Raw genomic sequence first — 14,591 nt, 5'->3', positions numbered from 1 at the left:
TCTAGGGTCTGAATGTGGTCAAAGCCCCAGAGTCCTGTGCCAGGGAAAGAGGATAGACCTTGGCAGTCTCCCTTCACTCCCTTACCTTCTGTGGGCTGATTGCTCAGGGAGAAGCTGCTGGGTGGCTCCACAGGTCTGCTTCTGTTTCCTGGGATTTGGGCTGTGCTGAGGGCTGCAGCCGTGCTGAGGAGGGCCACGCTGGCCTGGGCTTCATGCTTGCTCTAGCAGAGGTCTCCCTGCTGATCTTCCAAATTGTGCATGGTGCTCTCTGGGGTGGCAGGTCAGGAAACTGCTTCTTCTGCCAGGTACCCTAGGCTGTTCCCAGAAGGCTGAAGCTCCTTTGTTCTGGCGCACTGCTGCCCTTCCAACTCTGTAGAACAGAGCCTTCCCGCTATTTTCTAGTTACCTTGGGCTGGAGAATTGCCTCACTGCATCTTTCTGTGGGTTCTTTGTCTCAAAAATTTAGAGTCATAATTTTAAGGTTTTTGTAATATTTTGGAGAGAGCGCCTAAGAGAGGCTGTTGTCCTGCCACCATCTTGGCTCCCCTGCCTCTAGCATGTTTTTTCTTTAACTAAACCTTGAAGTAAAGAATTCTATGAGATGGAGGAGAGCTAGATACAAAGCCTATAGATTGGAAATGAGTGAAGAATTAGAATTGAGTGAAGAATAGAGAAAGTCACTTTGACTTCACTGTAGAGTATGAAAAGGAGAGTATATCTAATGCAGCTAGAATGGTAGATTTGGGGCTGGTTCCGAAGAAGGACTTTAACAATCAGATTGAAAGTTTAGAATTTTTTTTCTCAAAGCAAATGAGAAACTGCAGTAGGTTTGAAGAGAGAAATGACAGACTTTCCCCTAAAGAGGACAGACATACATATAAGGAAAATCACTTTGACAGCTGTATGGAGAATTGGGTAAAGGAAGAAAACCAAATTGAAGCCTATGGTATTAGTCTACATGTTTAGAACTCAAAATTAGGTGAGCATTATGAGCAGACAGAAAGGGCCACATGCAAGAAATGGAGATGTAGAAAAGACAAGATTGGCAATTGTTTGGCTATGTGGAATGACTAGTTGATGATAACACTAATTCTCAGCCTTCTAAATGAATACTACCTGTGTAAGGACCTCTACCTCTTGGTCAGTAGCTCCCCTCATGAGTATTCACTTTATCTCAGAACTGCCACATCACTTTCTTGCCATTACCTTGCCATTCAGTGAGACACCATACTCTTTCTTTTTTCTCTCTGTCCACTTCAAACTCTAGTTTTAAAAACAATAATCATTTAAAAACATTTACTCTATGATTCCAATCACCATTTCTTCTCATTTTTCTGTCCAAAGCATAGCCACTTCTCCCCACATATGCTTCCTCCTATTAGATTACCTTGAGGAAGGGAGTGTCTCACCTGTCTTTGTATCCTTAGTACTTATACTTAGTGCAGTGCCTGGAATCATTTATTCATTCATAACACTGTTATGATGAATGTGGGAGACAGGAAGGATCATGGTACCCTTCATTGAAATAAAGGAGGTTTGCTAGATGGAAGTTTTTTTTTTGGGTAAAGATGTTAAGTTCAATGTATATTTGAGATATTTGTAAGACCTGTAATTTCTTATTATCATAAGCAGGTGAAAAGAACCTGGATCTGCATATTTAGCTTTTGAAACCACCTGCCTAGAGGTAATAATTAAAACTATAATTTAAAAAGTGTAAAATTTAAAGCCATTGATGAGATCAGCAAGTGAGAAAACATGGCGGAAAAGAGAAGAGGACCCAAGTCAGGTCCTTTGGGTCAGGCTACACTTTAGGGGATATGATTTGACTGATAGTCCATTGAAGAAGGCTAACATGGAGTGATCAGATGGACCGGGAGAGAATAGTGTCTCCAAAACCTAAGGAAGAAAGATTATTTAGGAGAAAGAGAGAGTGGTCAACAGTATCAGTTAAAACAGGGAGCCCAGCCAGAGAACAAACATGTTCAACTGTGCTAGGCCCTGGGAATATAAATACCAGTTTTTTACCCTCTAGGAATATAAACATTTTAATAGAAAAAACCTCACTTTAATGGAAGCTGAGGAAGGGAGGGGAGAGAGGGAAGGGCATGGTGAAGTACAGAAGAGTACAGTCTGGAAGGGGTTGAGGTAAGAGTAGGAAAGGGATATTGGGGGGGGGTGGGGGGAGGGGCTGGTCCAAACCTGGGCAGGAGGGAATCAAGCAGGCTTGACTTTACCTTCTTAGTAAGCATGCCTGCCTGAGAGGCCTGGGCCCAGCTCCTAGACTACCCCCCCCCCAGTGCTGGTCTTCTACTTTCCTTCCTGGTTACTGGCCTCTTCCAGTCCTTTCCCCCTCTCAGGCCTCTCTCTGCTTCCCCACATCTGGTCCCTTCCTTCCTTCCTGCTCCTTCTCCTTCCTCCTGTTCTCCCTCTCCCTTCCACTTTCCCTTCTTTCTCCTTGCCTCTACCTCTTCCTGGTCCCTTGTGTACTTCTGCTACTCCCTCCTTCCTCCTACTCCCCTTTTCCCTCTTGGCCCCCCTGCCTTTGATGATCCTCTTCCTCCCTTATTCCTTCTTCTAGTCCTACTTCTGTCTTCTCCTCCCACTTCTTATTCCTCCACTCTCCTTGTTCTCTTCTTCATCCTTTTCTCTCCCATCACCTCATTTCTCTCCTCTAGTGTTTTTCAGTTAACTCTGCTGTCCCTTTATTACAGAGGTCTTCCTCTATTCCTGACAGCACTTCTCTTCACCCTCAACTAGCCTTCCCACTGTCCTTTGCTTCCACATTTGGTGCCCCACTTTGGAGATGAAAGGTCATCTTTTTTTTTTTCTCTTGCACATTCTTTTGGAGATAGTTAGGGGTGGGTAGGGAAGGAGTGGGAAATATGATCCAAATAGAAACTTGAGATTTCCCAAAAGAATTGAAAACTGAAATTAAGAGCTCCTTTTTTTTTTAAACCATGACAATGAAGAGAAGAGGCAAAAGAGGAGTTCAGCAACCCCCTCAGAAGTAGAAGAAAAGAAATGCTGTGTAATTATTGACCACCAGTTCCACATCTTATGAATTTAGCAATCATGGCCCACAAGTCTAATTGGATTTTACAGGGAACATGAAAGGAAAAAAAAAGACCTGTGTCTTAACTTTTTCAGCAATGACTTAAAAACTGTCTTGTGAAAGTCAACTCCTCCTGTTATTCCATGTACAACAGTGTTTCCCAAAAGAAGATGACAAAGATGTATTTCTGGGAAGGTAAAGGTCTAGGCAAATACAACTGGGGTCAGAAAACCTTGTTGAGAACTCTAATCAGAAAGGACAAAGAGGCATAGAACTGATACTAAAGGGTTTTGACCAGGAACTCAGTGTGGGCTGGAGAGATGAGCCAGAGCCAGGTGTCTTTGAACAGGTATCATGGTTCCAAGCATGCAGCCCAGAGATATATGAGTGGATGACTGTGGGAAAGAGGAAGATGAGATTGAATTTTGTGGGGAAGAGGTTCTGTACAGTGTCCTGAAGTACATGAGTGTGTTTGATGACTTGGATGGGAAGGGGATGCATCAAACTTGGACCAGGTCCAGTCCCTATGAAATAATCCTGGGAGTCTTCTTCCTAAACAGGGCAGCAATGCAAATGCCCAGTATTATCTTTGTATTTGATCTTATTTTTACAGTCCAAAGGATTCATTGGGGAATCCCCCTGTTGGAGGACTTGGGTTCACAGCTTCTGTACTTTCTATGTTCAGGCCCTTGGTGGTTTACTTCTCTCAGTGTATGCTTTGGAGGAAGAAGTGGCATGAAAAGGGCTTTGGAATTTACCTTAAAATACCCCAGAGACTTCAAGCTGGAGAATTTCTATGCAGCTTCCAGTGAACTCTTTGAACTCTACTATGGTCCAATGAAATTTATGGAGATGGAGATGCTACCCGCCCTAAGAAAATCAAATTTCAGAATTTTGTCTTAGATAACATTGATCACAAGGGTGTGCACTTTCTGATGGCTGATGGAGGCTTCTCAGTGGAGAAGCAAGAAAATTTGCAGGAAATCTTAAGGAGGGAGCTATTGCTAAGCCAGTTTCAACAGGGCTGTCTTTTATCTGCAAAGGAGGCCACTTTATCTTTTAAACCTTTGATTTGTCCATGTCTTTCAGTGTGTGACTCATCTATTTCTGCTTGTATATCTGCTTTGAATGCATGTCTCTTTTTAAGCCTGTCACCAACCTTCCTGCCAACTCACAGTGGTGCATAGCATGCAAGAGCTTGAAATATGGGATTGACAAAGGGCAGGAATACTTCTGTAAGGTAAACAGCAGGTTCAGGCAGCTTTAGAAGAGTGACCTGGATGTCAGCCTTGTGGTTTAATTTACTGACTGTATGATCTGATCCTGTGAGAGCCACTGTAGCTTGCAGATCAAAGCTCTGGCCAAATGTCTGTCTTTGTCCAAGACTTTTAGTGAACCATGTTAGGCAGAAATGTGAAAAGGGTATCTTTGGTGCTAGGAGTTTAGATCAAGCCATGGTTGCTCTCTCCTTCAGATCCTAAGCCTAAATTCTTTGCATTGATAAAGGACACTGACTTTGAGATGTTCGGCCATAAATCTAATCCACTCAATTCCAAAACCCTGGATAAAATCCTCTCTGATCTGGACTACCACTGCATGGTGTTGGAGAATGAGCTGAAGTTTCTCAGTGGTTTAGGGAAATCCCAGATCTACACAGGGGGTGACCACCAGTCAGACCACTGGACAACATTGGATCTTAAGACAGCTGCTCCGGGTCTCACTGAATTCAATGGGAATTTTTCATGAACTAGAAGGTAGAGGGCAAAGCTCAATGGAAGATCAGTGCAATCTCCTTCTCTATGCACAGGTGCTAGATAGCCATGGTAACTGAAAGCAGCCCTTTAATCAACAGATGCAGCTCTCCCAGAAGCTTGTAAAAATTGTTTTCTAACCTGGTAGGGCTGCCATTAACCCCATCTGAGTAAAGGAGATGTGCAACCTGGAAGACATGGAGAAAACCTTTTCCAGGTTATAAATGAAGGTCATCAAGGACTCACAGGATATAATGTGACTTAGCTATGTCAGGCAGAATGATTCCACTGGCTTCTACCTTGTCAGGACTACGAATGAACCCTGGATCATGGCATTCAGCTAAACCTCTTAAGTTTTTCTTCAACAAAACAACAGGGTATTCTACGTATGCAATTCCTTTGGATGCCATTGCTGCATTTCATATCTGCTGTTTTGAGTAGCTCTTCTGGAAATGGGGCAATGATATCGGAGTACAAAACTCTCATTAGTGCCAGGATTCTGAGAAATTGTTTAAGGACAGCATTCTCTCTTTCATTTGACTTAATAGGTTTTTTTTGGGGGCAAGTTAATGGGTTAAGTGACTTGCCCAAGGTCACACAGCTAGGCAGTTCTTAAGTGTTTGAGGTTAGATTTGAACTCGGATCCTCCTGACTCCAGGGCTGAGGTGCTATCCACTGTGCCACCTAGCTGCGCCTTCTTCATTTGGGAACACAGCATCCAAGGAGCCAGCCTAGGAGATATCCGAGGACACTTAGCTACTGTCCAAGGAAGGAAGGAAGGAATGGTCTTATTGTCAGGGCATATGACCTCCCCCCCCCCCCCATGTGTGTGAGTGTGGAAGAGAGAGATATCCTTCCCTTCCACCTTTAACATTTTTTGAATTTTTGGGAAGAGTTAAAGAAGTTGGCATTGTGTCATTGCTTTTGCTCCTGATGTAGCAAATTATCATCCCCATTCCTGGAAGACACAATGGGAATACTCTCTTTTAGAGGTATGGCCTAGAGTGAAGCTGCTCCCCTTTAGAGTAAAGCTGCTCCCCTTGTTTGGTCATTTGAGGTTAATTCGTGGGAATATTGGTTGCCTTAGGGGCAGAAGTTTTAGGGCACCTGATGAAATACTACTGCTGGAAACATCAGAGATCCTAGAATTCCTAACACTTCTGCCATGATCCTGCTTTCTTGTTTGGGGTTTCCTGGGAATCTTTTTTTTTTTTTAAGGTTTTTGCAAGGCAAACAGGGGTTAAGTGGCTTGCCCAAGGCCACACAGCTAGGTAATTATTAAGTGTCTGAGACCGGATTTGAACCCAGACACTCCTGACTACAGGGCCGGTGCTTTATCCACTACGCCACCTAGCCACCCCTAATCCTTTCTTTTCAACCAAGTAGCTGAGCTACTTGGACTAGGATGATGGGCAGATGAAAAAAAAATCTGGTGTTGGACATATCTACCCCTTGCCTTTGACAGCTCCTTGATCTTGTCCTCTGATATATTTTTCCTTTTTCCCCCCCTACCTCAGTGTGATTATCCACTGGGGTATCTAAAGCCTTCTTTTTAGAACTATCTCCTACTCCATCCCAACTTCTGGTCCGGGCCTAGGTAGAGCAAACAACTAAAAGTTGAGGAAACAGCTGCCAGATGGTTGCCCAAGGAATTTTGTCCATGAAATGGCCCTATAGACACCTTGAAGGAGTACCTCCTCCATGTAGGTGAAGGGATCAGTGCCCATGGGAGACCTTGTGGGATAGCCTTTTGTCACTGTATAATGCCCAGAGTGGGGGCTTGACCCAGGTTTCTTTGTGTTGCAAAAGATGCTAGAGGGTTTGAATGGCATTTCTCAGGACAAATATTCCCCTCTCCTTTCCCCCCTAATAAAAGATACAATTTCCATATTTTCTCAAGGGTATTCAACTCTTACCTCTCCCCTGCATATAGCTAGAATTAAGAATGATTAAATTCCTACTATTATATGCTGTGCACTGTGCTATACACTGGAAATAAAAAAAAAAACAAACAACATAATCCTATTCTTCAGAAGCTTCTTTGATTAGCTAAACTACCAGAAAAATCTCTATTTTAGAGAAATAAGATAAAGAGTAGAAAGTTTAAATTCAAATTTAAAACCAGCTCAGATTGAGACAGTTCTTGCTCTCAAAGTGCTTCCATTCTACCTGGGAGGAGAATTTTTTTCAGTGACTTTCCATGTATTCTGAACTTGATAAAAGCCATGAGCTATGAATCATTTGTTTTGAGTGACTGCCCTTTTCATTGGACATATAAGAACAGCAATAAAGGACTCTTTGGACTGACTAATGTTACGGTCCATTCAGAAAATGTTAGTGACCAAAGTCTGAGCACCAAGAATATTAGGATGAAGATGGTAGTGTTATGGATGCTGTATATCAGTTCACAAAAAAATTGTTTTCTGGTCTGTACTGCTTTAACCAAAGTGTTATCTTTTACATGTCAATTAATGGTTGTAGGAACTACACCTGTGATTTTATTGGTGTAAGGATCTCTGGGAGGAAACTGCCTTTAATAGAATGTTCTTGACTTCTCCATAACTTATGAAATGTTTTGTCCAGGTCACACAACCAATAAGTGTCTACTTGTGGAACCTTAACCTTCAACTTCCTGTTTTTGAGGCTGTCCCTTTATCCAGTATGATATCCAGTCTCTTGTTAATTAGTGACTTGTGGGATGAAGTGAATCTTTAATATCATTTGTTAATATAATACTATGCCAAGGGACAGGAATAGAAAAGTTTAGACTTTGACATTCTTCAATACAATTTTTAAAAAGTTTAATCTATAATTGATAGTAGTAGCTTGTAAGTGCTAGCTATGCTAGATAAACTAAGGGAACATGGAAATTTGATTTTAGACAGTTGCTCAGACTTTTAATGCCCAGAAATGAAGATAAAGGAATGAAAGAGCATTAGTTAAGATCCTATTGTCTTCCAAGCACTGTACTAAATATTGAGAATACAAATAGAAAAAGAAATAATTCATCTTTCAGGAAATTCACAGTCTAATTGAGTAGATACATGAAAGAAAATTCAGCTTCAAGATAAATGAAAAGGTCTAAAGTCCTAAGGATGTAGATGTAGGTGGGGTAGATGTCAAGACCCTTTGGTCCTTAGTTTACACCAGTAAGTCAGATAGCAGTACCTCAGGTCTAAAGAGCATAGAAATAGGACAAATTAATGATAAATCCTGAAGACTTAGGAAGGAGTGACAGAAGGCAAAGAGTCAGTGGTTCCTATCTCATCTAAACTATATAAGCAATTGAGCATATTGGTTTGTTCAGCTTGGAGTAAGGGAAAGGAGTAGGTCGAGGGGCCCTATGTAAAATATGGATATCAAAACTCTGGGTTCTGGATTGTAGTAAATAGAATTTGCCAAATGATTCAGATTGGTTAACATAGTGGCAGAAAAGTCCAACTCAAATGTTTAACTCCCAGAAGACCTTACTTGGTTTCATCATCCATATGACACCCCCTAACTACAGATGTTGACCCCAAAGGTCAATGTTAGGCCCTTTCCCCTTCTTTCTTTATATTCTCCTTTAGTCACCTCATTGGCTCCCACATGTTTAATTTTCTTTTGCTGATGGTGATTCATAGATCTATATATCCAACCCTAACCCTCTGAGCTTCAGGTCTGCAACACTAGTTATCTATTTAGATTGAATATTCCAGAGGCTTCTCAAACACAGATGGTCTTCAGCTGAATTCATTATCGCACTTCCTTCAAACTCTCTCTCTTCCAAACTTTATTTCTAAGACACCCAGCATCCTTTTAGTGACTTAGGTTTATAATTTCAACATTATCTTCAACTCCTCATTCTACCTCCCATGTCCAGATAGTTGTCAAATCTTGCTGTCTCTACTACTCTTGTTTCTAACCCATTCTTTCTACTCATAGTTAACTCTTTAAGTCATACCTTTTACACCTCTTTCCAAGATTATTGGAACTTTCTCCTACTTGGTTTCTCTTCATTAAATCTCAGTACAGTTTAACCTAAGCTGCTTGCAAAGTGTTTTGCCTTAAAGTACAGAACTGATTCATATCACTCCTAATAGGTCAATTTTATTATATCCTATTGCCTCTAGGATAAAATATGAATTCTACTGTTTTAAAGCCCTTCACAGCCTGGCCTCAATATATTTTTTCAGCTTCATTGGACTCATTCCTCTTACTCCTACTCTCTATGATCCAGCTAAACAGGCCTCTCTCTATTCCTCAGAAATGATACTCCACTTCCCATCTCCTTGCTTTTGTATTGACTCCCCCCCCCCCCCCCATGCTTCTTCACTGCATGGAATCCTTTTTTTTTTCCAAAGTTAACTTAAGTATCACATTTTACATCAATCTTTTCCTGATCTTCCCAACTGTTAGTGTGGTGCTCTCAGACTATTTTATAGATAATTGTATACTAATATCTTTATTAATAATTAATTATTTTATTGATATTTAATCTCAATACATCAATTTAATTAATATTTACTATTTGATCAATATCTTTATTAATAAATTAGGTTAAACAATTAAATTGTTGTTTCTACATTAGAATTTAAGTTCCTTCTGGATAATTATTTCATTCATTGTATTTGTCTATACAGTGCTTGGCACAGAGTATGAGCTTAATAAATGATTTTTGATCAGTTTGGATTCCTGTTAATCTTTTGTGTTGTTTTTGTTTTTGCTTTTTTGCAAGGTAATGGTGTTGTGACTTGCTGAAGGTCACACAGATAGATAATTATAAATGTCTGAGGCCAGATTTTAACTCAGGTACTCCTGACTTCAGGGTCGGTGCTCTATCCACTGTCCCACTTAGCTGCCCCAGTTCTTGTTGATCTTTAACTGGAGAGCCACTAGTACTTTTTTTTCATCTTCTCCATGCTAATTAATTCCCCTTGTTCCATACCTTTTCCAGATGGATTGCTTTTTTTTTTTACCACCTCTTTTCATTTTTCTCAATAACCAGAACCTCTGATCTTTAGGTGTAATAATTTCATTTGCAGAACTTCAATAATTTTTTCAAGAATAAAACATTTTCAGTTCACAAATGTCAAAGAACACTTTAGCTAACTAGACCAATGAATTTTTTGTGTCACCTTAGCCAGTGGTCACATAGCTTGTTGTGAAACGTGCCTGTTTTCCAGTCTCATCTGATTTTTTTAGTGCTCTTGATTAATACTTTGCTATAAATGTTTGGGATCATTCTCTACCACAATAGCTCTCTAAGGGGTGATTTTTAATTTCTTTGCTTATGCTTCTAGCCTAATTTCTGACTTCACACGTGTTGTTATAACTAGGCTCTAACTGTTGTGTTATTTAGTGCTTATAAGAGTGATCTGATCCAGATTAAAGTCTGATTGATGTTTTTTCTGGTCTGAGCTCTGCAACTTCCTGAATTGGGTTGGGTCTGAGCCACCTTAGACTGCTCTCAGCTTGTTTCTTTTAGCCAGTTGAGAAACCAGTGAGTTCAGAGTAGCAGAACTTGCAGATTTCTGTGCTGGTTCTTTCTCAGCAGGCTTGGACTTGGGCTAGAAGATAAAAATGAAATTCTGCTCTGCTCCTAGGATCTGGGCCACATACCCAATTGCTGATTCTGAACTTTCTCCTCTCTTGGTGCAGCCTGAGGCCTGTTCTGAGGGAGGGAGGTTTCTCTCCTCAGTCCATTCTGGGTATGTGAACCTGAAACATAGGAGTAGTGAATGACAAAATTTCCAGTGGACGCTTTCCCTGTAGAGGTGCTCATTCTGGCTCTGCTGATATCCTTATGAGGCTCGGGCTTGCCCTTGTACTGGAATGCTCAATGCACAGTGCTCCTCGCCAGATTCTGGATTGAGTGGCCACAGACTTCTTTGTCTTCTGATGCCTACCTGGGTGTTCCTACGCTGGGACTTTTTCATGGATTTTCCTGCCAGGTTAGATCTGGTACATTTTCTAGACCTAGTTGGAGGAGTTGGGGAGTAGAGAACTTACTGTACAGCTTTCTAATTATCCCCATTGTAGCTCCAACTCCTCACTTACGGCTTAATTTAAAGGAACATTTTTCTATCATTAGAACTGGCCAAAAATTAGGTTATCTTTCTAGGCAGGAGGTCTGCAAGCAGAGATTGAATGAACCTCTTGATAGGCAGTCAATAAGAATTTATGAAGTGCTAGGCACTGCCAAGTTTTGAATTTACTAAGAAAGACAAAACACAGTCCCTGTTCTCAGAGAACCCGAAGTCTAAATGGAGGAAACAACTTGCAAATCACAAGCTACAGAGGACCATCGAAAACAGACACATACTGGATAAATTGGAGGCAATGAAAAGAAAGGCACTAACAGCATTTAGAGGGATTAAGAAAGGCTTTCATAGATGGTAGAATGGTTGCTGGTACTTGAAAGAGGGGAAAATGAGGAAGGGAGAGTATTCTAGGTGTAGGATCAGCCAGAGGAAATTCCCAGTCTGGAAAAGGAGTGGCCTATAGGCCACTCATATATGAGGGATAAAGAGACCAACCCTCACTAGATGGTGGAGTAGAAGGAGGGGAGAGGGCCAGGTTGTGAAGGGCTTAAAATGCCAAAGAGGATTTTATATTTGATGGTGATAGCTACTGGAGTGTGACCATTTGAACCTAAAATTTAGGAAGTTGAATTTGACAGTTAAGTGGAGGATGGACTGGATTGGGAAGCATCCAGAGGCAGGAAGGCTGGCTACGACAATAGTGTAGTATTGAGATAATGAAGGTCAGTACCAGTTTACTGTGTGGTACTAATGGCAGAGGATAAAAGAGGTGCTGTAATAGAATCTAAACTTCTTGAGGGCAAAAAGCATTTAGTTTTTGTCTTTGTTACATTATCATTTAGCACCTTTCTTGGCCCTTGGTATATACCTGATAGATGTTTATTGTTTGATGATAGGCCATCTAGCCCTTGTTTGAATTTCTCCAGTGAAATAGAATCCGCTACCTCTGGGGCAATCAATTCCACTTTGGGATAACTTTGATTAGTAGACATTTTTTCTTGACATCAATCCAGAGTTTCATCTCTCTATCTTCTGCCTTTTGTTCTTAGGAGCCAAATAGATGTCACTCATTGGAGAAAGAACTTCCTCTTCCTTGGCCTGCCTTAAATATAGAGCAAGAGTATTTAAAAGTATGTGATAGAGGACTTTGTGAAGTAAATGTTTCCAATTTTATTAGATAGTGAAAAATAGAGTTTCTGGGGGAAGACTTGCAGGGAAATCATACAGAGCTGAGTTTGTGAGTAGTAAAGTGAAAAATTCCAGATCAACTAGGTTAATGTAATATAAGGAAACAATATAAAATATGATTTTAAGTTAATATTGTCTGCTAGGAAGGGAATATGCTGTGACTCACTGTCAACTAACTGTTCCTTTAAGACATAAGTCAAAAAATATTGAAAACTGTCTTTTTAATGTCAGCAGAAAGGGTACTGGCAATAATATACAAAACAGTTTTTAAAAAATTCAAACTATACTTTAAAACCATTAAGCCATATTTTGTCCAGAATCACTCAAGGCACAAGCATTTAAGTGCTTACCATGGGTCAGACACTGTGCTGGGTGATGGGAATATAAATAAAAAGAATAAAACAATCCCTACTCATAAGGAGTTTACATTCTAAAGGTAGTGGCATGTGTAATAGAGAATAAATATAAAGGGAAATTAATACATATAAACTCGTTAGGGGAGGTGAGATTAGGAAAGACTTTGTAGAAAGTGGTGTTTCCACTGTTACCTTGAAGGTTAGGGAGATATTCAGTGAGGCAGAAATGAGGAAGGATTATGTCCCAGGTGTGGACAGTCAGTGAAAAGGCAGGGAGATGGGAGATGAGGATTACAGAGTAAGGAAGGAGAATGAGTTGATGACATGTACTGGTTACAGGGGTAGGGATTGGAAGCTTATTTTGGTAGTACCCGTTCCATTCCCCTCTTCCATTCCATCTTTGGCTTTCAGTCAGAGGCAGAATTGAAAGGTTTGGATAATATCATCTCTGGTTAGATCTTATATGGTATATTGTGATTGGCCCCATTTTTTTTAATGGTTTTTTTTTTTTAGGTTTTTGCTAGGCAATGGGGTTAAGTGGCTTGCCCAAGGCCACACAGCTAGGTAATTATTAAGTGTCTGAGACCAGATTTGAACCCAGGTATTCCTGACTCCAGGGCTGGTGCTTTATCCACTATGCCACCTAGATGCCCCCTTGGCCCCATATTTTTTAAGAGACATTTGCAAACTGAAGTCAGACATCCAGAGAAGAGTGATCAGGGTGATGATGACTCTCAAAATCATGACATTTGAGGGACAGTTCCAGGAACTAGGGTTGAGATTCTATGTTTAGCTTAGATAAGAGAAAACTAATAAAACTATCTTTATATAAATTAAATACTGTCATGTAAAAGAAGACATTGACTTGCTCTGTCAGAACTGCGAACAGTGAATGAAAATTACAAGAAGACATTTTGGTTTAATATAAGACTCACACACAGAATAAAATGGACTTGCCTTGACAAGGATTCAAGCTGAGGGCTTATTTAATGTGGGAGTATTTTAAGATTGACTAAGAACTAGAAGAAATTATCAGATGTAGAGGCCAAGAAACTTTGCTTCTGAAATGGTGATAAGGAAGATCAATGATTTATGACATAGACATCATTCCCAAGATTTGTGCATGCCACATCACTCTTCAACATGATAAAGTTTATTCTAAAGAAGAGAGGACAGTATGTTTTCTAGTGACCTCTGTTTGCCCAAGACTTGGGCTTTGTCCTCTTTGAAAAAATAATCAGTTGCAACTCAAAAGGATAATTGATTTGAACAGCCTTTTCCCAATATTTTTGTACTATGGCTTTCACAATATTTGCCCTTTATAAACTTCTTTAACCATCATTTTTGGCTCAGCACTGAAGGGGAATAGATAAACTCTACTTTTAAAGAGTTGTTTTGTTATTGTTGCTCTTATTTTTTGCTTAGTCATTGTACATGCTTATGCAATTCTTTTCCATTATAAAAAGTTTGGTTTTTATTTGTTTTGCAATACTTGATATTCAAGCTGAATGATGGAAAAGCACTTTTTCAGAGTTCACTTAGTGGACCTCTGGTTCATATTAAGTTAGATTTAAGTGGAAATGGTTTATTTGTTTTCTTTAGCTGTTTTTGTTTGTTTTTTTGAGATTGGGACTTTGAACTGTTTTAAAACTCCAAGTGATTTTATTCTATTCCAAGCATCTATAATCCTGGAAGCACAGATATGGAGCCTGTCATCTTTCTTTCCATTAGTGTCTGCTTCACATCTAGTAATTAATTACTCAGTGGGCTCCTGGAAGGCATGTTGAGAAATCGAAAATTTCTGAAAAATATGAAGCTGTGGAGGGGGTAAAAGCACTTAAAAACAACAGATGGGAAGAATGCAGTAAGTTTTTAGCATAATTTTCAGATGAAAGGTCCCTACATACATATAAAAATGTATTCTATATAATTTAATTTGCTCATGTAAGAAAAGTCCTGAATTTAGTGTCAAGAAACTTAAACTGTGTGACTAGCCCTCACTATACTCTTAGACAAATCACTTAACCTCCCTAGGTCCTCAGTTTTGATGTCTATAAAATTAGGGGGATAGATTCCAATTCTTAAGATTTTTTAAGACTCTTAAAAAATTTGATTTTGTCTTTGATGTTTTGGGAAATATGTTTTCTTTGTTCTTTTGATTCCCAAGTTTTTTTTTTAGGGGTAGGGAAGAAATTCTTTCATCTAATAATTCCCCCCCCCC

At 39.9% G+C, this 14,591-nt stretch overlaps 1 protein-coding gene and 1 pseudogene across 2 annotated transcripts in view; both read left to right on the top strand.

The window, feature by feature from the left end:
- Positions 1-14,591, top strand: part of CYB5A (cytochrome b5 type A) — a 47,716-nt gene that overhangs the window by 13,812 nt on the left and 19,313 nt on the right. The gene's annotated exons all lie outside the window — the stretch shown is intronic.
- LOC141498036 (cap-specific mRNA (nucleoside-2'-O-)-methyltransferase 1-like) overlaps positions 1-14,591 on the top strand; it is a 28,014-nt pseudogene extending 13,423 nt beyond the window's left edge.

The sequence above is a fragment of the Macrotis lagotis genome, chromosome X (assembly GCF_037893015.1).
Source record: "Macrotis lagotis isolate mMagLag1 chromosome X, bilby.v1.9.chrom.fasta, whole genome shotgun sequence".
Classification (NCBI taxonomy): Eukaryota; Metazoa; Chordata; class Mammalia; order Peramelemorphia; family Peramelidae; genus Macrotis; species Macrotis lagotis.
This window is presented reverse-complemented; position numbering and strand designations above follow the sequence as displayed.